General features: G+C 33.0%; 1 long non-coding RNA gene across 2 annotated transcripts in view; it reads right to left on the bottom strand.

Annotated features, from left to right (window-relative positions):
- LOC114120551 (uncharacterized) overlaps nt 1-21,672 on the bottom strand; it is a 65,087-nt gene that overhangs the window by 11,285 nt on the left and 32,130 nt on the right. Inside the window, exons 3-4 of one of the 2 annotated variants that reach the window (XR_007605924.1) lie at nt 18,899-19,438; nt 16,495-16,657 (exon numbers count right to left, since the gene is read on the bottom strand). This is a non-coding gene — a long non-coding RNA (uncharacterized LOC114120551). The remainder of the gene's footprint in view (nt 1-16,494; nt 16,658-18,898; nt 19,439-21,672) is intronic. The other variant, XR_007605925.1, reaches the window with a different exon arrangement.

Genomic DNA, 21,672 nt, shown 5'->3' with positions numbered 1-21,672 from the left:
CTTGTGAAGGTCGGGATTATAATTCATAACTATTAATAATCTCAATGAAAAATTATACCATTTCGATAAATGTATACATCTCAGTGACGTATTCAGAATGACTTAATGAGAGTGGTTACAGGAATAAAAATGTATCTACAACATAATATTATTAAATAAATATTAATTTAAATTATTAAAAAAAAAATAACATTAAAAAAAAGCCCAAGGGGGTGGTTTAAATCCCCAAAACCATCTCTGTGGATACGCCACTGATACATATTATAACAGCGATGAACCAGATGTTAAGAATGTAAAGTTATCATCATAAATGTTTTGCCTTCTTGTCGAATTTCACAAATTAGCAGCTATATAATATGATCGACGCGTTCTATGGCTTCTATCTGAATAATATATTAATACCGTTGATACCTATTATATATAACTACTATAAAATGTAGAAAATAGAAAAGTAAATGAACGATTTTTATGTCAACGTCTCGTATTTATTTGTTATATTTATTTTATGCTATTCCTATTATGAGCCACAATAACCTATTATTATCCAATGTCAATACTATTGAAGTACCTACTTATAATCTAAAAGTTAACACAAGCATTTACAAATCAATTTAGGTATATCACTTTAATCAAACTTAAGTCATCAGCAATAATAGTAACATACTATACATTATAAAATGTCACTTTCGTCCGTATAGATCAAATTAAAAAACAGCTTTTGAAAATATTCCATGAATTGATATGGAGATTTGACAATTAATTGAAATACATAATAAAAATATTATTAATACATTTGCGATTTGCATTTTAATTTAAAATATAATTTTTCATGTGCATTCCGGTTCCACGTGCCTCATATAGGTATCATTTATATATGTATATATTATAGTATGGTTTTAAAATATAATAAAAAGTTTTTAATTAATAATTGTAGACTGGTGTTTATCAGACCTCGGAGTGGTGGTCGATAATACAAGTATAATCTCAATGTTTTAAAATATTGTAGTTTTTTTCAAATCAAAATGATATATTCATAAATCGCATTGCAAAGATAAACTATATGTACATTGTACATAAACCAAATTGTGTTTATAATCGGAGGACTTCCAAGTTGTATGAGCATACTGAATGCGTACCTAAATAAACTTCATTGATCGAATTGAAAAAATAAGGGTGATGTTTACATTCTCAAAAACACGGAGACTAAACTCAAACACCATCTATATTGCAAAACTCAAAACCAAAAAACCGAGTTGAAATATTTAACAATATAAAAAGAGTTGCGCGCGCTTTCACTAATTTCTACACATTTTTTACTGTTGTTAGTTATTACCTATAAAAAATATCAATACAACTGGGGCCTGTTAACTGCGTTTTTGAGTATACTCATCACTCACCAAACACCAATACATATTTATAAACTATACCAATATAATAAATTTCATATCAGTAAATATACTTATAAATTATTAAATTCATCAGTAAGTGCAGTTGCAGCTCGCGAGTTATTTAATTTAAGAAATATATATATATTATGTGTATAGAATAGTGAACGATCAATAAAACTTAGAATTTAGTATCGCGTTAAGGGGTGGATTTGCGGAAAGGCGTCGGATGTATGGTACGGGGGTAGTAGTGTTGGTAGACGTATAGTATTAAAGGGAATATTTTTCTCCGCGTGGCAAATCTTTCGGTGTGCAACTTTTTATACACGTATATTGTTTTCCCTCTTCATTTGTACAATAAAGGTTAGATAGCTGTCGATAAAAACTACATACACCGTCGACAACGAAAAATGCGGCGAAAAGAGAGGGGCCATGTGACTGCGGAATAACTGTCGAGTACAACGAATGTTTAAACCATAAATATGATTCAATAAAAAAGGTATACATTAAGCAAACAGATTAGTATATATAGGTACAGGTACAGGTTTGTATGTTATTAATCATTATGCACATCAAACAATGTCAAATCATAATTTGACACTCACTGTGTATATCGCCACTAGTAAAGTGTCTGGCGTAGTGGCGTTTCGTTTTAACGACAATTACGTAAACCCTACCCCACATATATATGTATTACTTATATTTAATACACTCGGTCGACTCGCGAAGAAAAAAAATCACCCTCAAAACGTACGGTGTGTAAACACTATATACATATATAATACGAGTTGTGACTTTTAACACACGTGTTTTCTTCGATTATATTCGAATTTTAAAGTGTTCACGAACAACTCGATTCTGTTTCACCGCCGTTTAAATAATCGGATTTGAGCAGAAGAATGCGTTAACTGCGCTCAAACATTTCGGCGCAAATTACAAATCGAATTTTCAACCGCAAAATCATTGCACTCTTTTTTTTTATTAGAGGTGCGAGTGCACAAAGTGATTGATTGTCGTTATAATATTGAAACTTGTTCGATTCAAATAGTTTAAAAACGAACAAAATATTCTATTCTATATGTTATTGAAACGTATTAAAACTAACGGAGTTAAATGAGAATTTTCTCTACAAAATATTTAAATATTTACGATTCATTACGTATACGCGAACAAGATGCATATATTATTTCGCATTTTTGACTAGCGTCAACTATCTTCGCGTATATTCAAAGAGTGTTCATAATAATATATTTATACAGGAATATAATTTTATTATTAAACATAATATATATAATACGTTTACCTCACTACTTCTGTTATATTTAACCGGAAACGTTTTAGCGGATTTCAGTCCAAGTCAGTGCGACGTATTTAAAGGGGCATGGGGGCTTGGGCCCCGGGCGGTAAATTTTGGATACCTAGCATTTTTTGTATAATACGGTACCTAGGTCATTAGGGTGATAAAAAAAAGTAATGGCACTTAGATAACCTGGGGTGCAAAATTCCTAAATACGTCTCTGCCGATAGTACCCTGGCGTCCCAGTCCGATCCAGCCGCGCAGTAGCCGACAAACGGCACTGACACGCACTGCATTTAATAGCAAAGCTGCCTACAATACACACACACAATAATACTATAGGTACCTACTCGGGATTATTGAAAACGTTACGAGCATAGAGCATATTATATATACGCGTGACGGCCGCGATCTATATGCAATATATACGTTATGTTTATATATATATTCGTTTATACAATTTATATTATCCAGAGTTAAAACGTGTCAGTTATATATTATTCCGAATGCATACACGTATACAATACGCGTGTACGGCGAGAAATATATTCCGCACCACGAACACACATAATGCTGTGTACAATATATATATATATATATATGTATATGTATAATATACGTATACGGGAAAATAGATGACCAAAAAGTTAGAGTGCAGTTATTGGTCTGCCACACTGTGCGGGATGGCCATTAATAAAATTGAAGCTCGGCATATGCCAGCCACCGAAATCGCGCGCACATTTTTATAATCAATCACTTTCGCGCAAAAGAGCCGGGCGATATACATATATACGTAAAATATATATGCACACTCGCACACTTAAAAAGTATATGTATATAATAATACGCGTATACATCACATCGTTATACGTCGTGGTTCTATGTATAATATATATATATATATAAATGGTTTATAAATATAAATGTATATATGTATATATATATAATGACCATATATATATTATATATGTACGTATATATATACGTGTCGAGTACGCAGTCATTTTTTTAACCGTTGTGGATTTTTTTTACGATTGTCCTATGTAGCTCCATTCGATTATAAAAAATCTGTCGAGGGTCAGTCGGTCCGAACGTTCGGTAAATAATATATATTTTTTATAGTTATGTAGTACTTGTATAGGTATACTGGTAAACCGAATAAAATCTCGTGACAAATAATATAAGAAATGTTCGAGTCGGCTGAGTCTGAAAACGTCCACATCGAACCCGCATAGCGTTTTTTTTTCGCTCACAAGTTATATTATACTGTAAACCTTAAATTATCGATTTAAAAAAGTAATCTCATTAAGACCCAAAAATATTTTAGTTTCATATAAGTTTATACGAACGGCAATGCACCAAATTAAAACATACAATAAAATCACTTTAAAATATGCGTAGGTACTATAATACTCGTAATTAATTAATATTAAATAATTGCGTATACTCGCGGAACCGTTCGTGTTTTACTTCCAACAAGTACTCGCAACCGTCGAGGACGTATTATAATAATATAGTTATCTCATTGTATCCAAGTTTAATATATTATTATGATAACACGGAAGAACACATAATTTTATTTATTCAACTAACTATTATCGTGTGGGTTATCGTGGCCGTAGATCTCTTACAGCAGTAAGCAGCATGCAGCGTCACGCACCTGTTCGTTCGCTTCACACAGTCTTCAAAGCAGCAGTACGCCTACAGGTGGAAATTCGATAGTAGTCGGACACAAAAACCCAAATTATAGTATAATATTTCTTGAGAAAAAAATATAATATATTATCTGTTACATATGCACTTATCCGGTAAATTTATTAATGTACAGAATTTGAATGTTTTATTAGACAAAAAGGTACAAGCGCGTTAATAATATATTATAATTTACATATTCGATTTGACTATTGTTACTTGAAATTAAAATTAAAAATATTTCAACGCTATTAAACTTTTACGACGGAATAATAAATATTTATAAATAACGAAACGCTCAACGAAACGAAAATACAATTTTAGGTCTTACTAATTGTAGGTAGTTTCAGGTCTCCGAGATTAGGTTTTGTTGCAGTAAACTTTAATTAATAACAAAAACCAGAAAAACTATTGAATAAAGTCAAAACTAATAAAACAGCGAACTCTACTCTTTGTGAATCGTATACATTTTTTTTTTGTAGTCATAAAGTCCCAAGATAAATCACGACTGGCGCGGAAATCGTATCGAAAATTCCAAAACTACATCTCTCCCACTCCCTCGTCACTGTTTATAAAGAGATAACAATATTTTCAATTTCGAAGTTTTTCTTCTTTGTTATATTTATTTTTTTTTTTTCCGATGACGGATTAATAATAATGATAAAAAGAAGGAATAATATACTGCTGCAGTTTCTACGGGAGTCTCCCCGCGCATCGGTGCAGCATAATAGAATAATAAATTTAATAATATACGTATACAGGAACATAATATTATTATATTATATGCGGAACGTCGTCGTTGTCGAAACGAAATTAGAGAAAAAATCACAGACGGTGACGAGTGAGTGGGGGGGAGGTCGCGAACTCGGTTTTTTTTTCTTTCTATAACTGACGTGTGTATAAAAACTACTTAAGGCTTATATAGACGCTAGCGCGCGCGTGTATGGGTGTGCAGCGAAGAAAAAGTATAAGCTCGCGGTGGCAGTTCGCCGAGATGGATGGAGGGCGCGGCGGCTGATCGGTTGTGTGTATATAAAGGTATAGAAAAATATCGACTGGCGATGCTGTGAATCCCGCGCGCGTCGACAAAGTAGCTCTTATATACACGACGTCCCGCGGGACCGAAGGAATACTTTTTATATATATATAAATATATAATACGCACACTTCTCCCCTCTTTGCGCGTATACACATAACTCACTTACACACTATTGATATCCGTCACTCAATATTTCTGTACACATATATATATATATGTATAGGTATGCGCGTGTTTGTGTGCTCACCGAGTGTGATATACACCTATAATATTATATCGGTCGACTACGATTTATTCTTGCTTTTGGTTTTCATTCCTCCCCCGTCGCAGCGCCGCCGTCAGTCATCATCCATTTATATTGTACATATATATATATATATATGTATAAGTCATTTTATCAAAACGGAAAAAATAAAATAACATTTCGATATAAATAAATGTGAGTTAACCTATATACCCATTATACCCACATACCTATATATATAATAACATCTAATAAACAGCTATATAAGGAATACACTGCATGTATACTACATATACATTACATATTATATATATATACAAACACCCACGCCCGAGAGACGTGATCGCGTCCGTTGCGGGGTAACGACATGTTTAAACATTCATTGACGACTGACGTGAGTTTGTATACACATATATATAGAGAGAGAGATAGATATGTTTGGCACAAATTTTTTATGCTTCGCCGTTTTATCTACTGAAACGATTTTTAAAATATTTAAAACTATATTTATATACCATAATAACATATAGCTAGCTAGGTACATTATAGTGAATATATATAGTATGACGCGTTAAATAATATGCTCCAACTAAAAAACATTTGTGGATTTATCAAGGTTAACGCGCGCATATCAAATAATATTGTTGCACACTTTAGCGTTAGCGACGAAGGGTGAATTTATGCGTATTATATAATTAAATAAATTGATTAAAAAAATATATATATACATATACATATAACCTATTTTTATGCCATTATACACTTACATATTAACCCTACTTTAATACTCCCAAAAATAAGTATAATATTTATAATTAGGGACGAAATGAAATGTATACGACTTTGATAGAGGACAGAGTAATACATTTTTTAAATATGTATTTAATAAAAATATGACTAAACCGCATAAAACCGCAGAATCTAATATTTTGGTGTATGATATAATATACTTTATACTCGTATCATTATCATGTGAGAATACAGATAACATGTTTTTCATTAACCAATCTTATTTAGTAATCTCAAATCAATTTAATTGCATGTATACAAAAATTAATGAAAAAAACCTATACTTAAATGAACTGTCCCAACTATATTAGATTGATAGACACTGCAGCGAAAAAAGGGTTACGTTTCCTATACAAGCTGCAAATTTATTCAATATCTCGACTGTACGTAAAAATAAATAATACGTTTTTATTATGAATAATTCTTCGATTTTTTCTTATTTCTATTTGAGTAACGAAAGGAGTCGGATACCGAAAATCGAATGATTTTTCTATAGACGACTCTGGAAAAAGGTATTATATGCTTACTACCTGTCATATAGTATTAACCTCTACATGCACGAGACGTTTATTTTTAATAAATAATATAACTGTGAAAATGCACTCGGCAGTGTCCCGCTACGTTTGACCGCAGATCAGTGTGTATATAATAGTATGCCTGTGATAATATATATGTGATGAAGGTATCACGCTGTGATTTAAGGAGATTAGGCGCGACTCGCAGACATATATAATATTATAACATTTATAAAATATAGGACATAATGCAAAAATAAATAAATAAGTACATTTTCTCCATCGGATTAGTAAATGATTAATGTTCGTGTCGACCACCACCGAGAAGCCGAATTGTGGTTTTTGAAAAAAATAATAAGAACGTTTTAGAGAAATCGGAACGATTTTGGACAAGTACAAATTCGATCAATGTACTAACAATATAGGTATGATTCTTTATATATAAGCCAGATGTGAGTATATTATATTAATTCATTGTTATATTATTACAGTCGTAAGTAAAGTTTTGGAATCGCTAAAATCTTATTTGCACGGCGGACACACGTTTTCAATAGGGATGAATTTTCTAAGTCATTTGTCGTCTGTCGGTGATATAAAAACGCACCAAACCATATGCACTCTGCAGTGTCCCGCTACGTTTGACCACAGATTAGTGTGAATATTATATAGTATCTATGTGATATGTATAAATATATATATGTAGTGGAGATATCACGCAGTGATTAAGGAGGTTAGATGCGGTTCACCTATATTGGTATATATTATTATAACATTTATTACGTCGTATAGGTTCCTAGAGCAAACAAAAAAGTTTCCTTTTTACCCACTGCAGGATTATTATATGATTAATAATGTTCGTGTCGACCACCACTGCAGAGGAGCGAATTGCAGTTCTTGGAAAAAGTAATAAGAAAATTTTGAGAGAAATCGTTACGGTTTTTATGTACAGTAACCTCTACTAATATAGTAATACTCGATAGATTGGATTGATTGCTTTTAGACTCCTATTAAGACGTGACAAAAACACGCAATTTCGAAACAATAATATAATATCACACTATATCATACTGACGGATATATTATATGAATTATTATAAATGGGGTAGGTACGGTTATAGGTATGTGTTTCTTGCCTGAAGTCGAAATACAAATTAGAGTATTGAATATTTTATAACAAACTCTTTGTCTGACGTACAATGAACTACGATGCGCGAGGTCTGCTTAATCGATCATAATTACTATAGACCTATAGATCCATAGGAGGGTGTTTATAGGAACGACAATTAAACTAATATGGTTAATAATTAGGTATTATTATTGGATTTCTTGTTATTTAAAGATTTATAATCTGTTGTAGTCGTATCTTAAAAATTTGAAATTGATCAACCCCCAACACTATTCAAGTTTAAATTTAACTTCATTAACTTAGATACCTATAGTTTCTTAATTATTTTTACAATCCGGAAGTGCACGTATTCTATTTAAAATGTGTATTATATAATTGTATCAGGCGTGGATCTATATGTCTTAAAATAATATATACGACATTATGTTATATTGCTTAACATCGAAAGAAAAAAAGTTTCAATAGTTTGAAAAAGTCGCTTAATTACTTCGAAAAGGTCAAAAGAACACTTTTTATATAACTACAGTTAAGTAAATAATAATAAAAGGAATAAAAAAATGTATTAAATCTGAATTCAGAATAAGAGTTCTGCGTATTATATAAATACTATTTACAAACAAAAATAATATAAAAATAAAAACTTTAAAAGGCAATTATACTTTTTATTACAATATAATTATACTATAAAAAATAGTTATTTCAAAGAAAAATCTTATTTTTGTGTTCTTAATTTAAATTATTTCATCCAATCTATCAGTAGATATGATAATAAATTTACTGAATTTTAAATTGAAATATCTGCAAGATAATGTATAAATATTAAACAAAACGGTAAAAAAGTATCAGTTTTATCACTGTTTATCGTTTGGCATAAATTAAATAATTTTATGACTTAGTGTTAGTTTTGTATTGTCGTGAGTTTTTATTACTGTACTAAGTAGTTATCTACATCAAATTATAATAATTTACAAACTCGGCTATGTATAAAACATTTTTTGAGATGGATTTTGTGTGGGGATATAAATCCCAAGACCCTTGCTACATCCACGCCATAATCGTGCTTAAACAGCGATCGCATATTTAATGTGTGCATTACGTAAATAAATCTGCTAAAATAATATATTCTGAATACCTGCTTAAGGGTGGAAATGTACAACTAAGGGGTTACTATGGGGAGGGACTATATAATATAGTCTCTCCAAAAACCCAAAACTCGATATTAAATGTAGGTATTTAGCTAAAGCGCGCTTATATCGCGATATCACTGAATACCTATTCTTCGGCTCTTCGCCCACGCCACACTACACTAAATAATATTAGTTATTATATAGTAAAACACCGTAGGTATATCTTATAATTTCATTAAGTAACAAATTTCCAATTAACAAAGCTTACAATAATCAATAATGTACAGAATATAGATATAAGGTACCTCTTTACTTTATCGTACACACAAACACGGCAGAACACTTTCTTGCTTAATTATTTAATATTTTATTAAGTTATTATAATATAGTTATTAGAAATACTATATATTTTTTTTTTAATTTTTAATTTTTTATTAAATAATAAAAAATTAATATTATTTTTTAATTTTAATATTGATATTCGATTTATAACCTATTGTTAGCACGTTACAACAAGTTACTTTTTAAGTATGAATCATAAAATAAGTTTAACAAGCGCCAGATTTTAGTGTTGAATGTCAATCTTCTTATTCTGATTCATAATACATGAAAAGTATAATATGTGTTACGTCGTTACGAGTATATACAACGAACAATGTAATCTCAGTCTTAGTTATAACTTATAAAAATCGTAACCTATAGTTGTTGTTACTTGTTGGTACACACTATACAAATGTTTCCGGGATGCACCGCGATGTGATGTGAATGACGATTTTCTCGATTTCTAAATATATTAAAGGCGCGTTATTTAATTATGTATTATTTCTAATATTTCTTATAATCCAAAAGATTCACACTAATGAATACAGGATTCTGAAAATAAGAGCTGCTTATACGTCTTGTTCGGTTACCCCGTACAACGTCAACGACAATGAGATATGTCTAAATAACTTTTACAACAAAGAACCGCGTGTTTGTGTACTATATTATCACTATCGTCATAATACGGAAACGACAAATTTTAATGAGTCATCGAAGATGCTGAAGACGAGATTTTCAATATTACAACGATCGTATTGTGCGCCGAAACAGTCTCGCCATCGCCCACGCGTCCACATACAGGGTGGAAGAGCTAAGACGATCACATTTGAGACGAGCGTAATAGGTAGCTTTAGGAGAGTATATAGCAAGCATTGTTGAGCGATGCACTGTGCAGTACGTGACGAGAAGTTAAGTTGCAATGGCGCAGTGGAGTACTCAACACCGCACGTTCGCCGAGGTGACATTTTTTCCGAAACAGTGAGTCAAACGTGGTTACATTCCGCACGCGATTCTTTGGTCTCCCTCCGCGTACAATTGTTTCTAACCACCAATCGATTTTAATGTGGGTTAAGGGTTTTCGGGAACGTGGTAATGTGGCGCCGAAGATTCCTAAGCGTGTTTTACGTGTATAGTAACACCAAAAATCTTAGGTTAGGTTATGAGAAACTTTGATGAGGGCCTCCAAAAATGTATCGTCACGCGTGGACATCATTTGTCGGACATTCTGTTACTCATATATAAGCATTTTTCATATTCAATTAAAATTTCGCGAAATTTGCAACTTATTGTTTTTTTTTCACGACTATACTTTAAAAATTAAAACCAAGTGGTATCAATTTCAAATGTGTTCGTGTTTACTCCGTCACTCTGTACAAATATGATAATAATAATATAACTATGTATGTAGGTACGTGCTAACACACTACCATATCTTCCGTGCCTTTTTGAATCATGGTATACTGAATGAAAATATGAGTAACTAAGCACTGACTTTTTCGAAAAGTTTAAACGGTTTCGAAAATGTTTGTTTTTTCACGTTACTAGACGTTGTAAAAAGACAACATTTTTTACCCTAACCTACCCCGTTAGGTTGTTGTATTTTTTGAAGTTTTTAATTTTTTTATCCGACAGCAAGGTACCGCCTACCTATATTTTAAATTTAATTTTCTAGAAATTTTAATATCGAATAGAAAATTAATCTCGAATGATAGTATAGTTAATTAGTTGTAATAAGTATTTAAAGTTTATAGTTGTGCGAAGTAGTGAACCGAAATGTTGCGGAGTTCCCCTGTGCCCTACTCTACGTCATTCGTCGCAACTTAAAATACTTCTGACCACAAATTAACTATGTAGCACTGTAGCAGCAACTGTTTAAATCTGTCGAATTCGTTTTTTATCGTCCATCGTATATTTCAATAAATATTTTCAGAAATCGTTCATATATTTTAAAATAATAAGTGTTTATACCACTTTCAAAAGAATCATCTTGTACAACGGCACACGGTCCTGGAATATAATTAGAAATTTAACGTTCCCTGTCCTGCGAGCCGCCGCAGCGAAATTAATCTAACGTATATATATATATATACACACACACACACACACATACTATGTATACAACTCTATATAGGTGGGTACATAATATATATGACTATATAAGTGCGTATATATAGTGTGTATAATGCGTATGTGTATGCGTATTATACTGTACTTGGGGCGGGGGTGATATTCTCAAAGGCTTTTCTGGTGCCACCGCTCCTGCAACGGCTTTAAACGGGCGAAACCATTTGCATAATTGAGAGGGTTAGCTTTAAATCTGTAAATCTGTCGCAAAGTAGTTATGTTATTCGTACGCTCCGTATGCGTATACACACACACACACACACACATACCCACATATATATACATGCACATGTAAGTATATTATGTACGAGTAGATATGTATACATTTATATATATATATACGAGTGTGTATGTAGTATTAAAATATATTTCGCTCGGGAGCCCGTTTTGGAGAGGAGACGACGGTCCCCGCACGCGGTGTCGTCGGCGCGTCGACAGATTGTGATATTTCCGTCAGCCGTGAAAACTTCTCTTTCGCGCCGAGGAGTACTTCGTCATCACACTTTCACCCACACGTCAACCCCCCACCCCCCAACATCATCGTCAACACCGTTCTTAGCCGAATATACACATCACTCATGTTTACGTATAATACATTACTGCAGTATAGGCGTACAGAAATTTTCGACGACAAATGATGTATTAATATATTATAATATAGGGAGAGACGGCAATGCGCGTTACCTTCAAAGCCTGAACACTAGTGACTATCTTTGAATACTAAACATACAGTAGATTATAGGTTTTATTAAACATTTATAAAATAATATTTTAATCGTGGCAAACGCCGAAGACTATCGAGGCGCTGAGCTCGAAAAAAAATTTAATGGCACCCACATTAAAAAAAAAATATTAAAAAACCATTTGGTTTAAAGCCTATAATAATAATTATAATAATAATATATTGAATAGTAATATGATGGTATTATACTATTATATTATTGTGTATATTAAGTATACCTATTGACCATTAGGAACATAATACACGGTTTTTCAAATAATAAAAATCCGTACATGATTCAAATGCGACATGCATGTTTTAATTAAATTCCAATGAAAGACCAGTAACATTTTATTATGAAAAAATAATAAATTATGTTGATAATAAAAATAGCATTAACATCATCGTCTTCCGGCACTCGTTATTATTAAACTATATTATAAATAATTTATTTTACACACTTAACATTTTTATTTTATTAATTTGTATAGAGGTACTTAATGAATAATAACTATACCTTCTTAATTTATGTACGTATTATTAAACTTCAGTAATTGTTATATTTATAAGTGGATAGCACTCTCGTCTTGGTGACTAACAAAAGTACAACATATACCTACCGAATTTCAGTTATGTCCTTTTGAAAAAAATAAAATGGTTTAAATCAAACGTACAAACAAAAGTATAATGTTTTTACCTCTATGTTTAAAAATAGGTCAATTCATTATAATGAACAAAAATTTGTTGCTTATTAAGTCTGTAAGATGGAGACAACACTACATGGGTGTGACGTCCTTTTCAAAATATAGTAATTATTATTAACAATGATTACAAACACCTAACTACTTGCATTTACAATGGATGGTATAGGTTTATTATATCTTTAATAGGTAGTATACCTGCAATTATATTAATTTATATTTGTATTGATAATTACTTTTATAATAGTTGTACATTTATAATTTATAACATATTATACGTTTTGCAAAATAGCAAATAACATTAATATGCAGTCTTTATTTTGTCGTTTTACTATAAAAACTTTGAATGACAGTTATGGTAAAAATCAAATGAATCTTGATTACTAAAAAAAAACATTAAAACCTATATTCTGTCGCTCAAATAATATAATCCACTATGCTAATTATTATAAACTTATCTTGTATGAATCATTGTTATCTATCGGGAATATTCAATACTATATTATCTATTTGTCATTGATGAACTAAGCTAACCTAATCCATAATTATTAATTTATATATTGTTGAATTAACTTATTTTTGCTGATATACCGGCTGCACATTATTGAATTAGCTATTGATTTATAATGATTTTATTCAATAATATCACTGACTGCGATTGATTTATCAAAAATAGTTTCAACTTAACATCTCCACGTAATATAGTCGTGTAAAATACTACGGAGAAAAATAAAATATTATGTCCGGTAGATACTATACAGACATATACAGACATACGCCGTTCATGCGTACTACGTGTACAATACAACAGTGAAAACACTATACAATAAGAGGCACCGCAAGTGGTGTTCGTTCATCGTGTTTCGTAAAAGCCGACAATAATAAGATCGATGCAAATATAAATCAAAATCGCAATGGGTAACGACAATATTTTGGTATAACAATATGATACGGTGGTCCACAATGTTTATTGTACATTAGGCAACTACGTATTGCGGCACTTTTACAACTACAATAACAATGATATATCGACGGAATTGAAAATATCATGTTTTGTGAAAACCAGACGGGTCGTCGATGTGTTTAATGTGTTTAACAGTATTTTACTGTATAAAAGCGAATTTATAGCTGTTGTTCAGTGGCGCAGTAAGCGAAGCTGAGGGGGCTCCCCGGTCATCCCTGAACATTTTAAGAAAATTTAAAAATGCTATCAACATTTGGCGAGGACGTACTCTACTTCGGCCGTGGCCGTGTTACTGTGAAACGATATACTTCCCAATTGGTTAAATCATTTTAACAACCAATAGACGGTACCACAAATTATCGTTATATATATTTGAAACTCGGTCGACGTGTGGTTACAGTATTTATCAATACTTCGGTATAAAACAACAGCTGTAACCAATATCAAACACAAACCCAGATTACTAAACCACGAAAAGCGTCGTGCACGTACACCTTCTACACGTGACACTACAGCGATAGCGAAATATATACTAAAAAGTAAAATTGTAATTTTTAAGAGAGATTATAGTTGAACCTCCTTCATATAGTACAATGTACACAAATTAACAGCCACTGCACGCTTCACAGTAATGTTTATTCAGTCAAATTTGAAAATTGTGGAAAAAATTATTACATTTGATCTGTATTTGTTTGACGAGGACTTGATTGGGGGGACTATAGTTGAGTTTTGGAGAGCTGGGGGCCCAAGTCCTTTAAAGTAGGGGGACATTAGTGGGGGTCCCTTTTCCTGTTATAGCCAACAGGGATCGTTACATATTATTAACGACGGAATAGTTATTCTATTATTACTACTATAGTTTCAGTATTCAGTGAGGTAATTTATAAGAATTCGCAGAAATTACGGATTAAAAAATGGTACACACAATAATAATAAATTATATATTAAACAATTCCAGTGAAAGTATCTCAATAGAGTATACCGACAAAACTAAATAGAGATTCGTGTACGCGCGCGTTTCGTCCAATGTACCTAATATTATATTCACGTCGTTGGTAAAATAATTAATTATTCTCAGTGAACAAAATTCGATACTACCTACACAACGACGAATGACGAGCCAAATTATAATATATGATTTTGTTTACCCATCACGGATCGATAACAATAATAATCGTTTGTGTATATACAATGCACGTTTACCGAATTATTTATGCACAACATCGTAGTTATATTTAATAGAAATTCACAACATTTATGTGATCCGCGAGTAATAATAACAAATTGTGTAATACGATTAATACGTCGTATCGAACACGGGCCAAGGCCGTAATTAAATTAGGGACGGAAAATTTTTTAGGTTAAATTACATAGTTAGAAAACGTTTAATGCCAATAAAATCTGCACACTCTATACGCTCGATCACGTGTATGCGTAGTGTATGTAACTACGTGTGTTGTTTGTATATATATATATATATATAAAGTACATACATAAAATGACGGAGGTATAGTACAACGATTTAGGGGGCTACATCATAGGTAATATGTATCAGATGCGGTATATCTTAATAGTATAAGTTGATACAAAAAGCAAAAAAAAATATATATTTTCCATCTGTTATACTGGATTATAATATTTTGTACTTGTATAAACTACTGTTAAGGAACGAATTGGGATTCTCGGAAAAAGAAATCAGAAAATGGTGAAACCGACTATTGTGATACATATATACATATACCAAATACCTGACAATAGGTAGACAGATTTATAATATACACACGACGATATAATAATGTTTTTCGATTGGGGATGAAATTTTAGTCGGTAAAAGTAGAAAATTGTAAAGTCTCTAAAAAAAGACGATATTAATATGTAACCATGACATTTTCTTAGTGATTCGCTACGTTCGACCAGATCTATGTGCTCAATGTGACATTTATATTTTATATACAGGTGGCAGAGGTATCACGCGGTGATTTAGAGAAGCACATCAGACGCGGCACGCCATCAATATATAATATTATTATGACCTATCACAAGCAAACAAAATATTTTTACACTCATGCGGAATTACTATAATTTACATTCTTGTAGACCACCGTCGAAAAGTGTACTGTAATTCTTAGAAAAAATCATCGGAAAATTCAAAATTGGATATGTGACATTTTGACATTATATACACATAGTACGATCTATTCACTAACAATAGGTGCTTTTTATTTATAATCCGGACATGAACGATATATTCGCTGGACGTATTATATATAGTGCAATACGTGTGGGTGACATTTTGTAAATCGTTAAAATATTACACACGTCACACGTACCTACGTGTAACTTACAGTAGACGGAGAATACATTTTGATCGGTTTTATCTCGTCGGTAATTTAGATTATAGAAAAGCGCCAAACCTTAAAAATAATATTATAATGTTATATGTACTTACGATTATACGACGTGTTTTGTTCTGAAAACCGCAACATGATACAGATACGAGTTTAAAATAATATAATGCTAAACTTAGCATCTGCAGACGGACCAAAGCTGCTCTATTAACCGCATAGGCGCGAAGCGTTAAAATATAGGAAAGGGAGCATATACAGCAACACCTAAAAAAAAATATAATATAGTCATCAATAAGTATCACTGTTTTATAGCCAGCAGGCTGCAACTCTTATCTTCAACATTAATGAATAAAAAGGAAATATTTGTGTGTGTCCGTAAGCTATCCACGAAACAGCTAAATCACATTCACTTAACCTGTGATAGGTTAGGAATGTGATATTCATGTTCCGAAATGTTGTATAGTTACAAGTAAATCTATACTCAAGGATGTGCGTCTAGACACTGATTTCAAAAAGGAGCGCACACAGAAAGCTTATAATTCACGAAAAACGAATATTTGTTTGTATAATACAAGTGTTTCTGTTGCCGGATATAGAAAATAAAATAGTTATATTATAATTGTGGATATAATATTAGACAATATGTATTTTGTAATCGGTCAAGACTTGCACCCAATTGACTATGACGTTAAAAAGAATATAATATGTACAGTTAACATTTATCTGGAGTTTGAGACGGTGTAAATCCACCGACGTTATATTTTCTCGTGGACATTGCCTCGTTCAGGATCAGCTAGTAATCCATACTAATAAATTGCTACCCGTTTTATAGTCATGTCCTAGAAATGAACACCCCATCCACCCCTAAAAATTCATCGACTCAATACGTGCCAACAATTTGCTACTAATTTGAAACTATTCGCAATCTAAAGTTTTCGCCGCATATCGAGTTCCGTAGGGGAGGCCAACTTCAAGAAGTCCTCCCTTCAATTCAAAGACACTTTTTGTCCCCCCCTCCCCGTCGACAGTCACCGGCAACGTAAATGGAAAAAAAAACGTGCACACGCAGCACAACCCATTGGTCACTAATTCGTACGATATCATACCGCCGAGCAATTCGACAAGCGGTCATCGATCACCGATGTTCAACGTCCGTGGCGGCGTTTTTACCATTTCTTCCCCTTCGAATCGTGGTAATTATAAATTGTTACATTATACAATATTATTATGTTGTTTTATCGCCGCGGTCATTGTGTTGCTTGCGTTGAGTGTAGTTGTTACAACAACGATTATATCGTACAACCGTGTACACGATATTGTTATTATAAATTATAATAATGATGTATTACGGAGGACTATTATATAATAAATAATACAAAACGCAAACAAACGCGGTGTGCGCGAGCATTGCACACACCGACACCGACACCACCGACGCCGTCGACGACTCTCCAGATAAATGCCACCGATAAGATAACGCGCGCGTCGAGTAAGTGAGTGAGCAAGTAAGTATAAGTATATAAGTACATAAATATATATAATAATAATACTGTTATGATACACACGCACACACACACACACACACACACACATACGAGCGCGAGCAGAGAAACAAAAACCGACTACGGCCGGAAACGAGTAATAATTTCACGGGTCGGTTGGTGTGTAGAGCGAAAGCCACGCAAGACACGCAAACGTTTCCGGTCATATCGCGGCGGCGATTATCCGTTTTATATACACACACATACGCCGTTGTCGTTGTTGCAGGTAACGATAAATTAAAAGCGTTATGATAACGCGACCGCGCAAAACGAAACAAAACGAAATTGTTTTATCGCGTGGAATCTACATAATATTATTATAAGCCTCGACTGGGCGCGCGCGCCCGAGCATTGTCTGTATACGGTTTCGTGGCGGATAGAGGTGGGCAACAGACATATAATATTTTCGAATTAAATAATATCATACAGAGCGTTACGCCGAGCACTTCGTTTAAACGGCTTTAGAAAGATTTCACAAACTGTATCGACCATAGTCAAAGGTTCGTGGTACGACTGGTACGAATGTTATTGCGAGACAAAATAGTGCAGGGGGGGCTATGACATGATTTAAAAATGATAGTAATTAACTATATCAACATTGTGTAATTTGTAGACAACTCCCAAGAATAATAAATACTATAGATCATATATATTACTTCTATTTCAAATTTAATACTTTTAGAGGTGATTCTCATTAAAAAAAACTTTTTTTTATTACCACAGGACACTATACTTAATATAAAATTCAAATATAATTCTGAAGTATAGATGTATTTAAAAATTTCATAAATCAGAATTTAAATAGATTCATTAAAATCGAAAAAAAATGAGGGGGGCGGAGGCGTGCTGGGCGTATCGCCCTGTATAATCCGCTCCACGGCCGCAATAATATTATTGTCTTTATTTTTTCATATTATTATCGCGACCGACGATCCGTTGAAACAATTATAAATTTATAACATACCTATTATTTATATTCATCATCGACGACGGCCGTCCCCGCGTGGCTACTGCTGCACAACTGCGAAACGCCTCGGGTATAGGTAGGTATGTGATGTGAAACGGCAAACAAATGTGGAGAATATTTTCCAAGCCGCGGGGCAATCAATTATCTTATACACACATTGTTATTGCGCACATGTATAATTGTAATAAACGTATTTTATGTACAACTGTACACAGCCAACGCTTATAATAATAATAATATTATACCGCTTACTTGTCACTGCGTAGACCAATGTAAAGAAAATATGATCATCTGCAGATAACAATGAGCGAAAGAGTGCTCCGAAATCGTTAAATAAAGATAGTATACAAACAGTCCAGGGCATTTTTTTTTCTATAATTTTTGTTTATTCTAAATTAATTGAGGCTTCTTTCCTTGGATACGAAAGCGTAGATATAGATTGCATTTTGATGGCCTTCAAAAATATTCCTTTATAAGTGGCACCTTAAAAATATTATTCGACCATCCTTATTCCTTACAGACTCGGTCTAATTATACCTGGTAATAGCAAAAGTAAAAGAAGGTTAACGGTAATAACACAATGTAGTTTTATAAAAGTAGAGAGCACTTTAGGTATTATTACATATACCTATATCGATTATATCATATATAATACATGTATTGGACAGTTATTTAAAAACTTTAATTAACATAAAAGTTAATGTTGCCAACACCATCGTATAGTTGAAATTGTTTGACGCCTGACTAGTTAATAAGCCATGGTAAGTCACAATACTAACTACAACTTAAAATCGTGATGACACGTCGTTTTGATCAATCATAATCAAATCATAACCACCTAACCACGGTAATGGTTTTTACAACCAAATATCAAGCCGAAAGCCAGTTACTCCTGATGGCATTTAGAAAACGGACGTAATTTCGCCATTATCTGCAATCGCGTTTCGCTATCGAATTCGTATTTCACGTTTGCCATCGCCAACGTAGCGTTTTAACCGATTACTTGTTTCGGCCTTTCGTCTTGACGTATAATCGCGTCATAATCGCCGCCGCCACCACCGCCCCGAAAACAATTATTATCGCTGTCCTTACGCCACTGCCGAAAACGCGTCGTAATTATCGTACGGTCGGCGCTTACGTCAATTAGCGGCGAGTTATTGTGCGGGTCCGAACCCTTCCGCCGGGGGCCGGTCCGACAATGACCAACCCTTCGTTGGCGAAACGATTTTCTGCACAAGTCGAAGCTCGCACGCACACGTACGTAAGCAATGCGATAATGTCATACAGGGTAATCGCCTAGACGAGCGTCACCTAACCATATTATTTGTTTGGTAATGAATTTATTTGAACTCTGATGTTTTAAATTTATAAATACACTTAAAGACATCACCGTATTTTGGTGGTTCTCAAGATTTTTTGTACTGCTTAAAAGGTGTCAAGTATTTATTAAGTTGTATTTGCCCAATATTTTTCTATTTTAAAGGAAAAGGTTGTTATTGAAAAATAAACAGAAGTTTGTATCTCATCCATAGTACAAAAAAAAAATCTCAAAAGTTTGAAAATACGAGTATGGACGGTACGTGTGTATTTCACTATATAAAAATTTAAAAAATCAGAATTTGAATAACTTCATCATTGAAAAAAGGTAGTTGAGCACGCTTGATGCATTACCCTGTATACGGTTGCTGCGATGTGTGTGTGTGGGGCCATACAATATCTCGTTAGTATACGAACAGTGCGTGTGGTCAATTGACGACGCCGTTTCTGCGCGTGTTTGTATCGCTGCCACCGAGTGTTAAGTGTGTGTGTGTATGTACGCGAGTGACCTTTTGCTATAGCGCCGAAACTCGACTAAAACTCATTTAGACAACACGCACTACACGAGTACCGGCCGGCTAAACCGCCGACGCCGCCGCACCGCAAAGGCGTTATTATTATTACATCGTCGTGATTAATCATATGTATATATTAAATCAACTACCCACTCCTATTTTTAACCCCTTGGGTAAACACAGTAATATTATCGCATCAATCCATCAGTATAGAATTTTATATAACATTTGCATGACAGCACTAGCTCATGCAAACTTTAAATACTTATCAATTAAAAAACTAATATACCTAGTTATTATTTATTATACTTATTCGTTTAATAACGTTTTCAACATTATACTTTACAAAATAACATTATAGAATAATAAAATTAATTAAAATTAAATAACCATTTGAATTTTAATATCTCAATAAATCCGAGAAAAAAATGTCATTCCTATGTTTGTAGTCCGCAGGCTGCAAGGTAGTCAAGTCAATTGCGTTTTTTCTCGGCACATTTTCTATTCATAAACGTGATTTCCACGTACACGAGTTTGCACGAATCGCATTGGTATGGAACAGAATATATACGGTCCGTTCGTCGCGCCGTTGCCGAGTCCATCACAGAACACGGGACCGATCGACAATAATAATATGATACGAATGGAATTTACGATATTATGCGATTTTGTGGGACTATTATAAGTATATGAAAGCACGCTCAACACATCGCGTGTGTAAAATGAACTCTAGACCACTGACTAGATACGGAATCTACGAAAATCGAAACAAATTATGATAGAAACGTATGTGGTAATATTATATTATATTATATTATAATATTATGTTACAGATAATATTTATTAATTGTAGACTGTAGTAGTGCCATACTGTTTTTTTATTTATCAATAAAGAATTAAATATTATTTTGTAACGTTATTTTTGTTGCTTTAATTTGT

The sequence above is a fragment of the Aphis gossypii genome, chromosome X, assembly GCF_020184175.1.
Source record: "Aphis gossypii isolate Hap1 chromosome X, ASM2018417v2, whole genome shotgun sequence".
Lineage (NCBI taxonomy): Eukaryota > Metazoa > Arthropoda > Insecta > Hemiptera > Aphididae > Aphis > Aphis gossypii.
Note: the sequence above shows the minus strand (reverse complement) of the source record. Positions and strands in the feature narration are given on the sequence as shown.